Source organism: Eublepharis macularius, chromosome 14 (assembly GCF_028583425.1).
Source record: "Eublepharis macularius isolate TG4126 chromosome 14, MPM_Emac_v1.0, whole genome shotgun sequence".
Taxonomy (NCBI): Eukaryota; Metazoa; Chordata; class Lepidosauria; order Squamata; family Eublepharidae; genus Eublepharis; species Eublepharis macularius.
In genome coordinates, this window is record NC_072803.1 from 33,388,873 (window position 1) to 33,403,725 (window position 14,853).

The 14,853-nt window shown below is 42.8% G+C and overlaps 1 protein-coding gene across 1 annotated transcript in view; it reads right to left on the minus strand.

Annotated features, from left to right (window-relative positions):
• ZMAT4 (zinc finger matrin-type 4) overlaps nucleotides 1–14,853 on the minus strand; it is a 138,066-nt gene that overhangs the window by 108,566 nt on the left and 14,647 nt on the right. The window lies entirely within an intron of this gene.

A 14,853-nucleotide genomic window follows, 5' to 3' on the forward strand; every position in this document is an offset into this window, starting at 1 on the left:
GGGATTCTGAAATGCTCCAAACTTTGGCTGAACTGTATTTGCATGGCCCTTTCCAAGAGATTTAGTTTCCTGAAGCAAACTCTTCAAACTCCACCCTTCCTCTAGTGAGCTAATGCTGAAGTTTTCTCCCAACCCTCTGCAGTTCTCCCAGCATAACTGCCCTGTAAGGTAAATTAGCTTGACAGTGATTAGACCAAGGTCACCTAGTGAACATCATGGTAAAGTGGGAATCTGAGCCCACGCCTCCTGAGACCTACCTACATTATACTATATTAAATCACAGCTGAAAATAGGGGTATTCTTTCATATGTGCAGTAGCTCTATTCTCACACCAAGGAACACTGATAATAACTTTCTACTTACTGCAATACATACTGGTGAATTCTCTTATTTATCTGCAATAGCCAATCCTGCATAGATTGCAAGGCAGAGACAGGTTCTTTTTATTAATAAAACACATAACTGTCCTATTATATGAACAACCAATACTTCTAGCAATAACAACCTCTAGAGTTAATGGGAATTGTGTGTATTTTGCCACATGATGCAATTCAGTAGGCCAAGACAATTACAATCCCCATCATCAACCCAAGCAGGAACTGGCATGGGTTGTGGGTCCAAGTGCTGGGTTTGATCAAGATAAGTAGGGTTGCCAACTCTAAGTTTGGGGGAGGGTAGAGCCTAGGGAAGACAGGATTGGGGGGAGGGAGGGACCTCAGCCAGGTATAATGCATACAGGCTACCCTCCAGAGCAGCTATTTTTTTCAGGGGAACTGACCTCTGTCATCTGGAGTGGAATTGTAATTATGGGAGATCTCCAGGCCCCACCTGGAAGTTGGCAACTTTGCAGTAAAGTTTGGTCTTCATGTTCATGTCAAAGTTCTCAGCATCCCTGCTTGAAATAAGGGACGAGTCGCAAGCCAAAATCAATTCCCTTTCTCCTTAGATGTTTAAAATCTAAAGACTGAAATTTGAAGCACTGAAAAACTAGCAACTCGCACTTCCTTTTAAAAAAATAAATAAAGGCAAAGAGATTTTCCAGGACAGGTACCAGATCAGGACTGTACCCAGTAAATGGGTACCATGCTATGATAAGCATAAGATGGATAGCAAAAGATAGGCTGACAGAGTGGTTGGAGGGGAGGTGTAGAGGATCGGCTACCCTCTTCTAGTTTTTAATTTTCAAAAATACATTAATCCAGATAATTGTGATTGAACTGCTTTCCTAGAGTTTCAGTTATAAGAAAAAGTGAAAATTAGGGAAGGGGGAAGGGAGATAAAAATAACAATCCTTTCCCATTCTCATTGAAGGTCTGTTTTATGCTATTTCTTGCATTAACAATTTTGCATTTTAAGCAAAGTCATTTACTTTGATTCAAATGGCATGAAAGTTTTATGCTTCTGGGACTGACCAGAGCTCTTGTTAAATTAAAACTTTGCCCTCTAGTGCACTGTGTTCTCCTAGAGGCAAGGCACATTTCTGGAATTTATTTGGGGTCTTGCAGAAGGTCCCAGCTTTCAAAGCAGAAAAAAAATCCATGTTTGAGAGGGTGCCTCTGATTTGTGCAGAACAAGCTTGTGCATCCTCTCAGCTTTCCAGATTGAAAAGAAACCTGTAGCTCATGCAGGGAAAGAGACTTTTGATCCTGTAATTATCATCATTACTAAGTTTTCATTGCAAAATCCTACCATAGCAATGTGTCTCCTAGAAAAATTCAGCCTAGTACTCCAAAGTTCTGCTCAGCTACCAAAGGCAGCAAAATGCAAGGGGACCATGTTCCTGAATGTTTAGGGATACTTTAGAACTTTTCCTCTTCTGAGTTTCTTTCCTGATGTTGGAAGTACAAATTACCTGGCCTTCTTTCCCAATTTGAATGGATGAAATGTGCATTGTTAAAACCCTGCAAGATTACAGTGAGATGATCACTGCATGATTGCATTAAAATTCTTTGGATTGTACATGTGTTCACTGTAACTTGCAAACTGGGCTCATGGTAGAACTAATAAAGCAGTAAGTTCAGGACAGATCAAATAAAATACCTTATAGTCAGGGCTTTTTTTCAGCTGGAACATGGTGGAACGGAGTTCCGGAACCTCTTGAAAATGGACACATGGTTCGTGGCCCCGCCCCCTGATCTCCAGACAGAGGGGAGTTTAGATTGCCCTCCACGCCGCTGGAGCGGCGCAGAGGGCAATCTAAACTCCCCTCTGTCTGGAGATCAGGGGACGGGGCCACCAGCCATGTGTCCATTTTCGCCAAGGGCAACCCACTGAGTTCCACCACCTGTTTTCCCAGAAAAAAAAGCCCTGCTTTTAGTTTATGGGATTCACGATGGACAGGTCTAGCAATAGCTATCAGGCATGACAGGGAAGGGTCTGAGGATAATATACTTTGGAATATCAGAACCTGGGGACAAGCAACATGTCATTGTTTTCATGTCCTGCTTGTGAGCACACCAAGAGGGTCTGGCTAGCTACTATCCCAAAGAAAGTGCACATTAGATGGGACTCTGATGGGGTCCCACAGCAAGGTAAATCTTACCACTCATCTTACTATATTCTATTATTTGGTTTTTATTACAGTAACACAAAAAACCAAAATAGCCTAAAGAAATAGTCAGATGTATGGCTGATTATCGCCTCCTCCCCCAATTTACCTACCAATATTGTCATTATAAAGAGAAATATATAAATATTTATATAAATATATATAAATAAATATATAAATGATATAACTAAAATAAATCGCTTTAAAAAGCAGGGTGAGAGGTACATGAATGCCACATGAACAGCATCATCTGAAAAGGAAATAAAGATGTTCTGACGCCTAGCTTCTGATTGTCTTGCACAATGACTGTGCCACTCCATTAGAATTTCAGATCACAGATTAGCAATTTAGAAAAAAAAATTAAATTACCATTAAAGTATATTAGAGCCATTTTTGTTCTATAACAGATACACCGCTAAATATGTATGCCTCATTGTGACTGTGCATTTTAAGCAGAAAGAAATCGTGTACTAAAAAAGAAAGGAGCAAATCAGTCAGGAGGATAAATAGAGTCAAATAGCCATAGGACTCGCATATGATTTGAGGGAAGTTGTCATTTTTCCTGAGCAACTTTCACAATCCACCTAAAACTGGCCCAGTTTGAACCAAGGAATAGCAGATTCCAAATTTTCATTCTCTTAGCAATCACAGAGGAGAAGACAATTTTAAAGGAGAGAAGTCAAGTGGATCTTTTTTACCAAGCCTCCACCCACCCTTGGATTGTACAAAATGAATCATCTGAGTATCTCTGAAAGGAATTTCAGCATGTTTTTTTTTTAAAAAACTTGTGTTTCTTACAGCATTGCCTTAAATTGCTCAGACTCACAAACCTTAGCCACAATGCTCAGTTGGGTGCTGCAATTGGCCTTTTTGCAGCTAAAGAAAGCTCAAGGGAGGAAGGCAAATGCCAGCCTTTAGCCAGTAAGAGCAAGTATATCCCATTGTTTAAATCTGAGGGGCAAACCTGATCCTGAACCTCTTATATGGGGAAAAATAGCATGCTGCCTTTCACTCCATCCCAGGGGGCTAACAGAACTGCCCATACTAAAACAGGCACCACATAAAATCAATAAAAGCAAGAACAATTAGGGAGCATCACTTGATCCACTTTAATGGTGGATGGTGAAGCTTATTCCCTGCAGTTCTGAGCTTTGGCCACTGCTGGCTTAAATACCTACCACACCTGTCACTCTCCAAATTCAGGTTCGAGACCTGAAGGCTCTGGTTGTGACATGGAGTGACCCTCTCTCCCTCAGCCCAACCTTCCTTGCTGGTCCCTCAGGTGATAGGAACAAAGGGAGGCTGACTGTGGTGGCTCACCCTCTCTGAGAGAGGGCATGAGGAGGCAGAGAAAGAAGGGAAGACAGAAGGGCACAACTCATGGGCTGCTTCCCCTTCTAAAGACTCCTCATAACATGGCTGAGGGGAAGAGGAAAGACAGGAGGGGAAGAGAAGAGTGTGAACACACACACAGGGAGGGCTGTAATGGTTTAGGCGGTTATTTTTGAGGCTGATTTTGCTTTTTCATCAATACAGGTGAAGTTCTGTCCCTAATTCAGCAGGAGGACAGAATCACCAAGGAGGTGAAGCTCTGTTGCTCATCCTTCTCCCATTCCCCCCTCCTCCCTTGCTGTACTATGAGATTGCGGGGGTGGGAGGCAGCGCACACTTATCCTTCTTTTCTTTCCTTCCCCTATTCTTCCTCTTCCTCTTTCCAACCCCTTCTCACCACAGTGAGGTCCACTTTTTTCCTTCCAAAGGTGCAGAATGATGCCTTTCCTCTCCGCCAATATAATTTTTTCCCTACTACACTATCTTCACACTAGTAGGCATACCCAGATGAATATGGCTCTCCCTAGTTAACTGTTGAGTGTGCCAATCAAAAATATCATGTCTGGTTAGGTCCTGAGACTACTGTTTTCTCTATATTTGTTGGATTGTAAAGACAAGGAATTTGTTAACTCAATTTACTTCTCTTGTTTTCAATCTGAGTAACATTCACTTGCCCTCCAAAGAAGGGCAAATGTTTAGGTACAGCCTAAATCTGTTTCTTTTGTGGATGGTTTGCAGTTTCTTTATTTCTTAATGTTCCCTTTCTTCTTCTCCCCCTTTTTATTGCTAGCTAAATTTGCATCTTATTACTCCTTTGCATGCATCTTGGATAATGTGCTCAGACATTTCACCTGACTAATTAATCTCAAAATAGAACTTTGTTCCTCTTTAAATAGCATCCAATCATTGATTTTTTATATATATATAAGGGTTATGAAGCCTCCAGGGTCCCCCCCCCATTATGGGATCACCTATAATTCATATTAAATGAATTCATTTAAATGACATTATCAAATAGAATTGCACACTCTGGGTATATCTAGGGAATAATGGCTGAATCTTTTATCTCTGCAGTTGTCACTGAATCTGTTCTGTCTGCAACTGGTGATTATGGCCTGCTCTACACATAAAGCAGAATGAAGTAGTAAAATTCTGACATCATAGAATGGGCCATATTTAGGCCGCCAGGTCTCTTGCTTTGGTGGGAGGCCTCCTGCCAGCAGCCCAAAATCCCTTCTGCTACTTGCTGGGCGTCAGGTGAAAAACTGGGGGCGAGGACTGGAGTCCCCACTCTCAGACTTCCAGCATCACTTCTGACACAGGCCATTTTCATACGCGCCCGTAAGATCGCGTAAAACTCACAGAATGGAGCATCTTCCTAGCATGATTTCCCAGCACAATCCCCCTTAATGCTGCGATGACGTCAGAAATTGCAGCTTTAAATGGGATTGTGCCAGAAAATCGCGCTAGGAAGATGCTTTGTTCCATGAGTTTCGCACAATCTTCTGGAGGCTTTGGCTATGTGGAAACGGCCACAAACTGGAAGTGATGTTAATGTGTCGGAGCAACGCTCTAGTTTTTGCCCCAAACTCTGTGGATCCAGACTATGTCCATAGACATAAGGATTTCCACTCACAGAGTGCAATTGTTCTGCTTTCCTCCTCCCGCGGCAGCCTGAAATGCCCCCTGAAACCCTGTCCCTAGAGGTCCCCTGTTCCCCAAGAAGAGCAATGAAGGGGGCATTTGGAGCTGACATGGGAGGTGGGGGGAGAGAGGAAAGTCATATCCTATGGGTGGAAATCCTTGAACACATGAAAACATCAAGTCGGGATCCAAGCCATTCGTAATGCTACTTGCAAATAAAAATAGACCCATCAGGGAGAAAGGCTCTATCCTAGCCTTTTGTATGTTGTGCTAGTTTTAAACATACAGGAAATTATGAATCTAGAGGAATTTAGGGAAATGTGACAGTGATGCCTACCCCTCAGACTGCAGTCTAAGTGGTTCAGTCCTTTTGACCACTACAGCACATTAGTATGTTGTTGGGCTGCATGGGTACACCCATAGCCTTTGGCACCAAAAGTTGGGATCCTTGAGGAATCAGTGGAGGGGGTGGGAATAAATGATACACAAACAAACAAGAAATCCACCCTAGCATTAGTGAGATTCTGCTGAGCTCCAGGACTAGACAAATACCAAGTCCTGAACATCAACAGACTAATACCATGGTTTAGTTGCCCTAAGGTTGCCCACTCCAGCTTGGGAAAATTCTTGGAGATTTGGAGGGTGGTGCCCCGAGAGGATAGAATATAAGGGGGAGTGGGAACTCAAAGCTAAACTACAAGAGACAAATTACACGAGGACGCTCACGTGAAGGGAATCACAATGTTAGCAGGGAAGCCAAGTTTTAAAAGACAGATCGGAAGGCTTTGTCAATTTTCCCTCTCTACAGAGCCAGCAAAGATGGCTCCTGGGAGGAATTGTTTATTTCCTCTTCACCTCCCAAAGGCTCTGTCAGTTTCACCTCCCCTTCTAGGAGGCAAAGAGGAAATAAACAAACCCTCTGAGGAGCCATCTTTGCTGGCTCTGTAGAGAGGGGAAATTGACAGTCTTCCAATCTGTCTTCTAAAACTCAGTTTCCCGACTAACATTGCACCTCCCTTCACATGAACGTTCTTGTGTAATTTGTCTCTTGTAATTTAGCTCTCAATGAGGATGTGATGCTATGCTAGGATATCTATTTCTTTCTACACTCACCAAAGCTGCCATTTTTCTAAAGGAACTGATCTCTATAGTCTAGAGATCCCTTGTAATTCTGGGAGAACTCCAGGACCCAGCTGGAGGCTGGTAACCCTAGTTACCCTGATTACTGGGCTAGATGCAATCAAGCAATTAACGTGTTATTGCTTATGGCTCTGCCTCTTGTTCAGGGACAGAGATGGCCCCAGACATTTGGTGCCCGAGTTTGAAATCAAATGGTAATTAACACATTAAATAATTGAGAATTTGCTTTCCTTTCATAATATTCGGGGATGTTTATGAATTTCTTACTGATTCAATTCTGAAAAAATGATTTTCACTCCTGCATTGCAGCCAAAGTGAAACAAACATGATGGAAACTGGCTTCCCTCACTTTCTATCCACTTGTATAAAATATTCCTCCTCAGGAAATACACATCTTTTAAATGTCAGAAGGGTAACCATGTTAGTCTGCAGTAGGCAAAATAATATTCTTCTAGCACCTTTAAGACTATTAAATTCATTTTGACATAATCTTTCAAGAGCCAGAACCTGCTACACATCAGATGAAGTGGGCTCTGGGTTTCAAAAGCAATAAATTCATGATTCTTTAAGGTGCTACAAGACAATTTGACAGCTTTAATTTTTTTTTACAACCATCATTATAATTTTGTACTGCTAGCTGTATGCATTTGTGTCACATGTAAATAACTAATGGTTAAAATGTACTTTGAAATAAAAAACACAAGCAAACTGCAAGCAACATGAATTAAAAATTCACACTGTTCAAGAACGGGAAGTGAGACAGAAATGCAGTGCTGGCTCAAGCCATTTGGCCACACTTAGTGGGCCTTCCATGGTGCCTTGACATACAGCAGGATACTGGCAGCACAGATGGGGGGGGGGGGTCCTGCCACACTTGCCATGATCACTTGGATCCAGGATAAGCTCCGAGGGCAGTACTCATCTCCTCCAGGTTGCAACTTGGCAATTTAACTCCACAAAGTAAAAAAGCATATAGGATTAACTGTTGATAATGACAACTTTTTGAAGGTCAGCAGCGGAATTAACTGAGAGACTCTGAACTTGGTTTCTGCTTTCTCAGAGTGAGAAACTTAATTATTCCCAGAGGCCTCTGCAGAACTCCTTTGTGACTCAAGTTAGAGAGGAGGTTCTACCTTATTTAGATTTTTGTTCCTGATGACGGTTACTGGATGGGGATAGCAGTGTTGATTTTAATTACACTTCAGACTCTGTCTAGCTAACTGCCTTGACCTTTTGCTTTTCATAGACTAAGAAGCAGAGACAGATAAAACAGCTTTGTTCAGACCAGCGGCAGCTCAGGACCAGAGGTCATTTCTTGTCTTCAACCACCTGTTCGGGCTTTTCTCAAAAAGAAAAAACCCTCAATTTTAGGGCGTTCTCCCTCCCTATCTTACTTGGCAGAACAGCAGGAGGAATATAGAAGACGCTTGAGTTGCAAATATTCACAGAACACATCGCTGGACCACAGATGTGAAACTGAGCCTTCAAATCCGGCAACCTCCAGGCCTGTCAATTCTACAATTGTGTGAAGACAGATTATGGATGTGAAACAGGGAAGAGCAAATTGTTCTCTATTATTTTGATGGATACTTACATCGTGCTGAAAAGTGACATCACATGTTCGGGATATTTATCTGCCAGAGCAGACACACATTATTTTACACAACGGTATTTTTTTGGAACAGCTGGTTTGCAAGGTAATTTATACCCAAAGAGTGCATCAATCCATGACAGGGTACTGACCAACTTCCTATTGCTTCTCCCTGTTTTACATCAAAGCAGATCTGAGCCTAAAAGGGGACACATTATGCAGAAGGGGGAGGGGGGCTTCCTGAAAAATAACCATCTCATTTGGCACTAACTTAGAGGACTCACAAAACACTTGCAAAAATTGTATCCATTTCAGAATGAAGGCATTGCTTTTATTCTTGAGTCCAGTTACACCTTAGATACCAACTAGATTTCCAGGGTACAATCTTCTGAGAGTCAAAGCTCCCTTGGTCAGAAAGAAGCTTGACACTCAAAAGCTCATATCCTGGAAATCTAGGTGGTCTCTAATAACATAATAACATTTTATTTATATACCGCCCATCAGGACCACTTAATGCCCACTCAGGGAGGTTTACAAAGTGTATCATTATTATCCTCAGGACAATCACCCTGTAAAGTGGGTGGGGCTTAGAGAGCTCTAAAGAGCTGTGACTGAGCCAGGGTCCCCAGCTGGCTTCAAGTGGAGGAGTGGGGAATCAAACCCGGTTCTCCAGATTAGAGTCCTGCTGCTCTTAACTACTACACCAAACTGGCTCTCTAAGGTGCAACTGGACTTAAATATTGGTTGTTGTGGATTTTCCGGGCTGTATAGCCGTGGTCTTGGCATTGTAGTTCCTGATGTTTCGCCAGCAGCTGTGACTGGCATCTTCAGAGGTGTAGCACCAAAAGACAGAGATCTCTCAGTGTCACAGTGTGGAGATGATGTTGGCAGGTATTTATATCTACTCAGGAAGGTGGGTTTGGGCTGAGTCATCCTGTAAGAGTTTCCCAGGGTGTGGAATGCTTAAAGAATCTTAAAAGAATGAATAGAGCATGGTTTCCAGTCCTGAAAAACACCAGGCTAACAAAATACTCTACATTCTGCAATAGCCCTGCAGAGAAGATTAGCATATCAAGCACCAATCCATATGCAAAAGAACCTCCTCAGGATACAGTGAAGCCTCCCTCCATTAGCATTCCACACCCTGGGAAACTTTTACAGGATGACTCAGCCCAAACCCACCTTCCTTAGTAGATATAAATTACCTGCCAACATCTTCTCCACACTGTGACACTGAGAGATCTCTGTCTTTTGGTGCTACACCGCTGAAGATGCCAGTCACAGCTGCCGGCGAAACATCAGGAACTACAATGCCAAGACCACGGCTATACAGCCCGGAAAATCCACAACAACCATCATTCTCCGGCCATGAAAGCCTTCGACAATATATCGGACTTAAATATTGCTCTTCTACTACAGACCAACATGGCTATCCACCTGAAACTCTGAAAGGGCTTCAGGATGCTAGCATATAGCCAAACTTGACTGGCTATGGTGCCATGACATCACAGTCATGCCAGCTATATGATCTGTGACTGGCTGGATCATAAAGCCAGCCAGAAAACCTCTGTATTAAGAATTGTATCAAATGGGCAGCAAACAGGTATAAACCTGAGTGAAATAACAGGGGAAATGGAAAGTTTGTGCTTCAAGTGGTCCCTCTTTTGGTTCTCTCCCCCCCCCCCCGCCCACAACTTGCCTATGAAATTTCAGCTCAGCCCTATGGCTGGTATGCCATGGTGCTTGACTCTTTTGTGCATGCTCATCCTCAACCTGTGCAATTGCCTTAATAATAATATAATATCTTGCAAAACAACTTACTGATTTTCTGTCCGAATCTTCACTAACAGATAGCAGACTTATCTTGCATTGCAGGCAGCTCAGGCTGTGGCAGGGCAGGCACAACTCAGTGCAGCCTTACACGAGCATGCCAAGGAGCCCTTCATCAATAGAAAGGACACTGGTGAGCCTTCATCTCATGACTCAGCTTGGGCAAGACCATCTCCATATGCTCAACATTCACTAGTAGTGCTGAGCTTGGGGGTGGGGGAAGCTCTTATTCCCAGCCATCTTCCATCACCTCTCTTGAATATTCCAACCATTTATGGAATGGCATTATCTCTAGGCAATACTCAAGAGGCTCCCTAGAATTCAATACTATGTGCTCTGCCATCCTGAATCACATGAGTCTCCATACAGAACCCAATGCACAATCATACTGGATAGCAGTACTCACATTAGGACACCCTAGAGAGAACCTTAATATACAGATTTAAAATTTCTTCTCTCTGCTACTTGGGACCTGAAGATTCCTGTTTCAATTTTGTTTCTCTCTTGTGTGAACCGAATCCATGTCTTCCTTTTGACCCATTTTCTGTTTCACGCATTAAATTTCCCCATTAAATGTATGCATTTTTTCAATGTTACTTGTATGCCAATAAATCACGATTTTACATTTTATGTGCATTATATAGCTATAATGGGGAGGGGCATGGCTCAGTCTCGAGTTCAATCCCTGGCATCTCCAGTTAAAGGATGTGGTAGTCGGTGGTGTGAAAGACCTCTGCCTGCACAGGGGTCTGATTGTGTATCACACAGCTTCATGTAGATAGTTTCAGGCAGGTAGCCATGTTGGTCTGCTGTAGGACAGCAGGATTTGAGTCCAGTGGCACCTTAGAGACCAGCAAGATTTTCAGGGTATCGGTTTTTGAGAGTCAGAGCTCCCTTCTTCAGATGCCTCTCTGAAGAAGGGAGCTTTTGCTCTCAAAAGGTTATATCCTGAAAACCTTGCTGGTGGGGTTTTCATGGCAAGAGATGTTTTCTATGTGCAAGGAGTTTGCAGAAGAACAGAACATTCTATGGTGATCCCTCACATACAGGATAGTGGTACAGTCTACACATACATGCTCACAAACTGAATCAGCTGCTTTAGAGAATTGAGCATTAATGGAAGGAACTAAATCAATGAGATGTTTTCAGCAGCCTCCCAACTGTACAGCACCCAGATCCAAATCTTGGCCGTTTCCACATGGCTTACCTTCTTCCGAAAACTTCTGAAAAACAGCATCTTTGCACACTGTTATCGCACGAGAAGACACTCTTTCATGATAACAGTGTATTCTTGCATGATAACAGTGTCTTCCTGGCACGATTTCACGCGCAAAGATGCTGTTTTTCTGAAGTTTTCGGAAGAAGGTAAGCCATGTGGAAATGGCCCTTGACTGCAATGTAGTCTCTCTCTCTCTCTCTCTCTCCCTCTCTCTCTCTCTCACACACACACACACACACACACACACACACCATGCTGTTGTCCCGATCTGAAATAGGTCATTTCTGGCCAGAACAACCTGAATCACATCAAACACAATAGCACCAGGTCTCACAAACAGCAGTTCCGCATGAGCACTGGCCTGTATCCAACCACATTCTGAGAACTTCAGAACACTTAAGTTTAAGAGAAGGTGGTGGCAATTTCTGCCAATTCTCCTGCCCCACTGCTGACTCCTACTATGCTGTTCCCAAGGGCTCGTTGAACCCCAAGAACAAAATCAGGGGAAGGCTCAGTATGCTTTTGCAAGAATGGGAAATTGCCACACACACCCTCTTTAAAAAATCTTTTAAGAGCACTTCAGTTTTCTTAACTTTGTGGTTGGATGCAAGCCAGCAACTGCAACTAACTCAGCTGTGGCCCCACATGCTTCCTGGATGTTCTGTGGTCTCTCAGGTAGCTGTGCATGGATTCTTCTTCAGTTTTTAAAAAATCCATCATTTTATGTAACACTGAGCCACATGCTTACAAGCCTTTCTCTATGTCTTTTCATCTCCTCTCCTTATGAGCTCTATTGCCAGCATAAGCGGAGTAGACATTGCTAGGAAGCTGAGAATGAGAAGGTGGGGAGGAAGGGAACTATATTTTAGGAAAGTGCACTCTTTCATCTGAGAGACAGCCTTCCTCCTCCAATGCCCTTCACCCTATGAAACACATTTATTTATTTATTATTTTATTTACTTTGAATTTCTATTCCGCCCTCCCCACAAAGGGTGGATTACGAGTTAAAACACATTAAAATTATCCAATATAAAACCATAAATAAATTTTAAAAGATTCACTTATAAAATATACACTAAATACAGTAATATATAATAGCCAGATAGGAGGATGTAATTGCTTTCTCCCTCTTAGCAAGGCATCAGTATCTTTCTGACAACAGCAGTTTTTTTGTAAATCCTCACCTTCATCTCAGACCTATTTGCATGCCTAGCAACCAACAGAGCTGAGGCTACGGAAAAGGGCAAGGGCATGGAAATGGATGGTCAAAAAAAGAATGTGGACATATAAATGGGTGCAACAGCCAGCACTTGCTCAGTCAACCTAATCCCATACCATTTGGTAGGTCTAGTAGGGGCTTTTTGCTTGCTGTTTATAAATATGGTGTTGGGTTGTTTTCAGGGTCTAAGAGCAGCACAATTTACAATGGAAGAACAGCACTTGCTTCCCTCAGCAACTCCCGCATGCATTTGCCAGCTGCAAAACTTTGGGACGGCCTTTTATCAGTGTCTCTGTGGCATTTTAAAAACCCGCAGGCCATTGTTCTTCCCTGTTTATTAGACTTGGACAGTTTTTTAGCCGCATGGCTGCTGCAGTTCCCTGGGAAGCAAGCAGTGCCATGCCTTTGTGCCTATTCCTTTTGGATTTTTTTTAACTGTCCAATGGAATGCTCTTGCTTAGAGGAGTAATTAAATTGCACTGAAAATGAAAATGAGCAGGAAAGTAACCAATGCGAATGTCAGAACTGCCTTGATGAATCTAACCAAAACTCCATCTAATCCAGTGATCTGTTTTAAACTATAGTCAGCCAGATGTCTCCAGAAGTCCCCAAACATGGTACAAAAATGGTGGACTTCTGCTATTCTCTATTCAAACCATCTGGTCTTCAGAGGTGGCCTGCATCTGTAAAAGGAGGCTCCACAAGGTGGTCAAGATTCATAGCTATCGATCAGTCTATCTTCCTCAAATATGTCTGGTCCTTTCTCTAGCTAGTCACTACCACTGCCACATCTTTCAGTAGTAGATTCCATAACTGAATTATGTGTAGAATTCCTCCTTTCTGTCAGTCCAGTACATATTGCCCATCACCTTTACTGATCACAGGTGTTAGCATCAGGGAACAATAGTGACAGCAAGTACCTAGTCAGACAAATGGAATTACATATCCATAAATGACTACTAGTTCAAGAAACCCCATGTAACCACTGCGATGATGTCATTGGAAGTGCCTTGGTATTCTGAGCACTCCAAACCCGACCTGCACTTACCTCTTGCTGCTGCACAGCCATGCAACGGTGGTGGGCTGCCTTGCCTACAGGGCCATCAGGAAGAGGGAAGAGAAAGAGACTCTGCTTGCCCATCTGCCTCCCTATGCCAATGCCCAGCAGCACCTTGATCATAGAGCATCCAGTGCATTCAGTGCATCAGTCATCTCCAGCCAGGGAGTGAGACAGAAGTGGAAAGGTAGGAATAGCTGCCACCCCAGAGCAACGCTTCAGGCTGGAGAGGAGGGAAACATCCCCAGTTTAGTTGCATTTTATATTCACCGCCTTGGGGATCCTTCTGGGTTGAAAGGTGAGATAGAAATAAATAAATCCAATAATAAAATATTCAGAACCTTTCAGATGTTTATAAAAAAATTGACCCTGCACCAAAAACAGGGATGCATCAATATGAATTTTTCCACCATGTCTGTGCATGGTCATTAATAAGGTTGGGGAAAGGAGGGATGCAGATTTTATCCAAATGTGAAGAAACCGTGACAGAAACAAATTTTGGAATCCAGCTGCAGTTGTCACAAAAGTCAGTAATATCCCTAAATCAAAACATGGTGGCAGGAGGTACCGTGGTAATAGAATGACTGTCATAGCTCTGAGAAAGGCTTCCTCCTCCATTTCATTATTTTTCATTGTGCTTTCCTTAGGTTGAACGGTAGGAAGCACTTCTTCTTGATTGCTTGACTTCATGGATAAGCACGTCCAGGTTTTGGGGTGGGAGGAGGTCAGTCCTCCACAAGCCTCATTGTTGTAAATATACCAGCATCCAGGTAGATTCAAAACTGTCCGCACAGGCCACATGAAGCACAAACTCTACACAGCAGGGTGATGGTTAGGATTCGTGAACGCAGACTGCTGTGGGCAAGACTGTTACAATGGGCATTTGGTAGAAGTAGGCTTACCATGTGCCCATTTATGGTGGGCAGTCTCCTGGCAATTATCTCCATTGCCCACTCAAGGGTTTGCTCAAGCTCGAGGCAGTGGCCATACAAATGGAATAAAGTAAGTGTTAATTTTTTTAAGACAATGTTTTAAGGATGTTGTAACCCACCTCAGGCTCAGAAAGGTGAACTACCAGAATTTATAATTTTTTTATAAAATGGAGGGAAGTTCTGTTTACATTTACAGAATCTAGCAGTACAAGAGAAGGAGAGGACTACAAGGTCTTAAAATACAACTTTTTTGCAACAGGTTGGATGATTCTATGCAGGGCTTTTTTCTGGGAAAAGAGGTGGTGAAACTCAGTGGGTTGCTCTCGGAGAAAATGGTCACA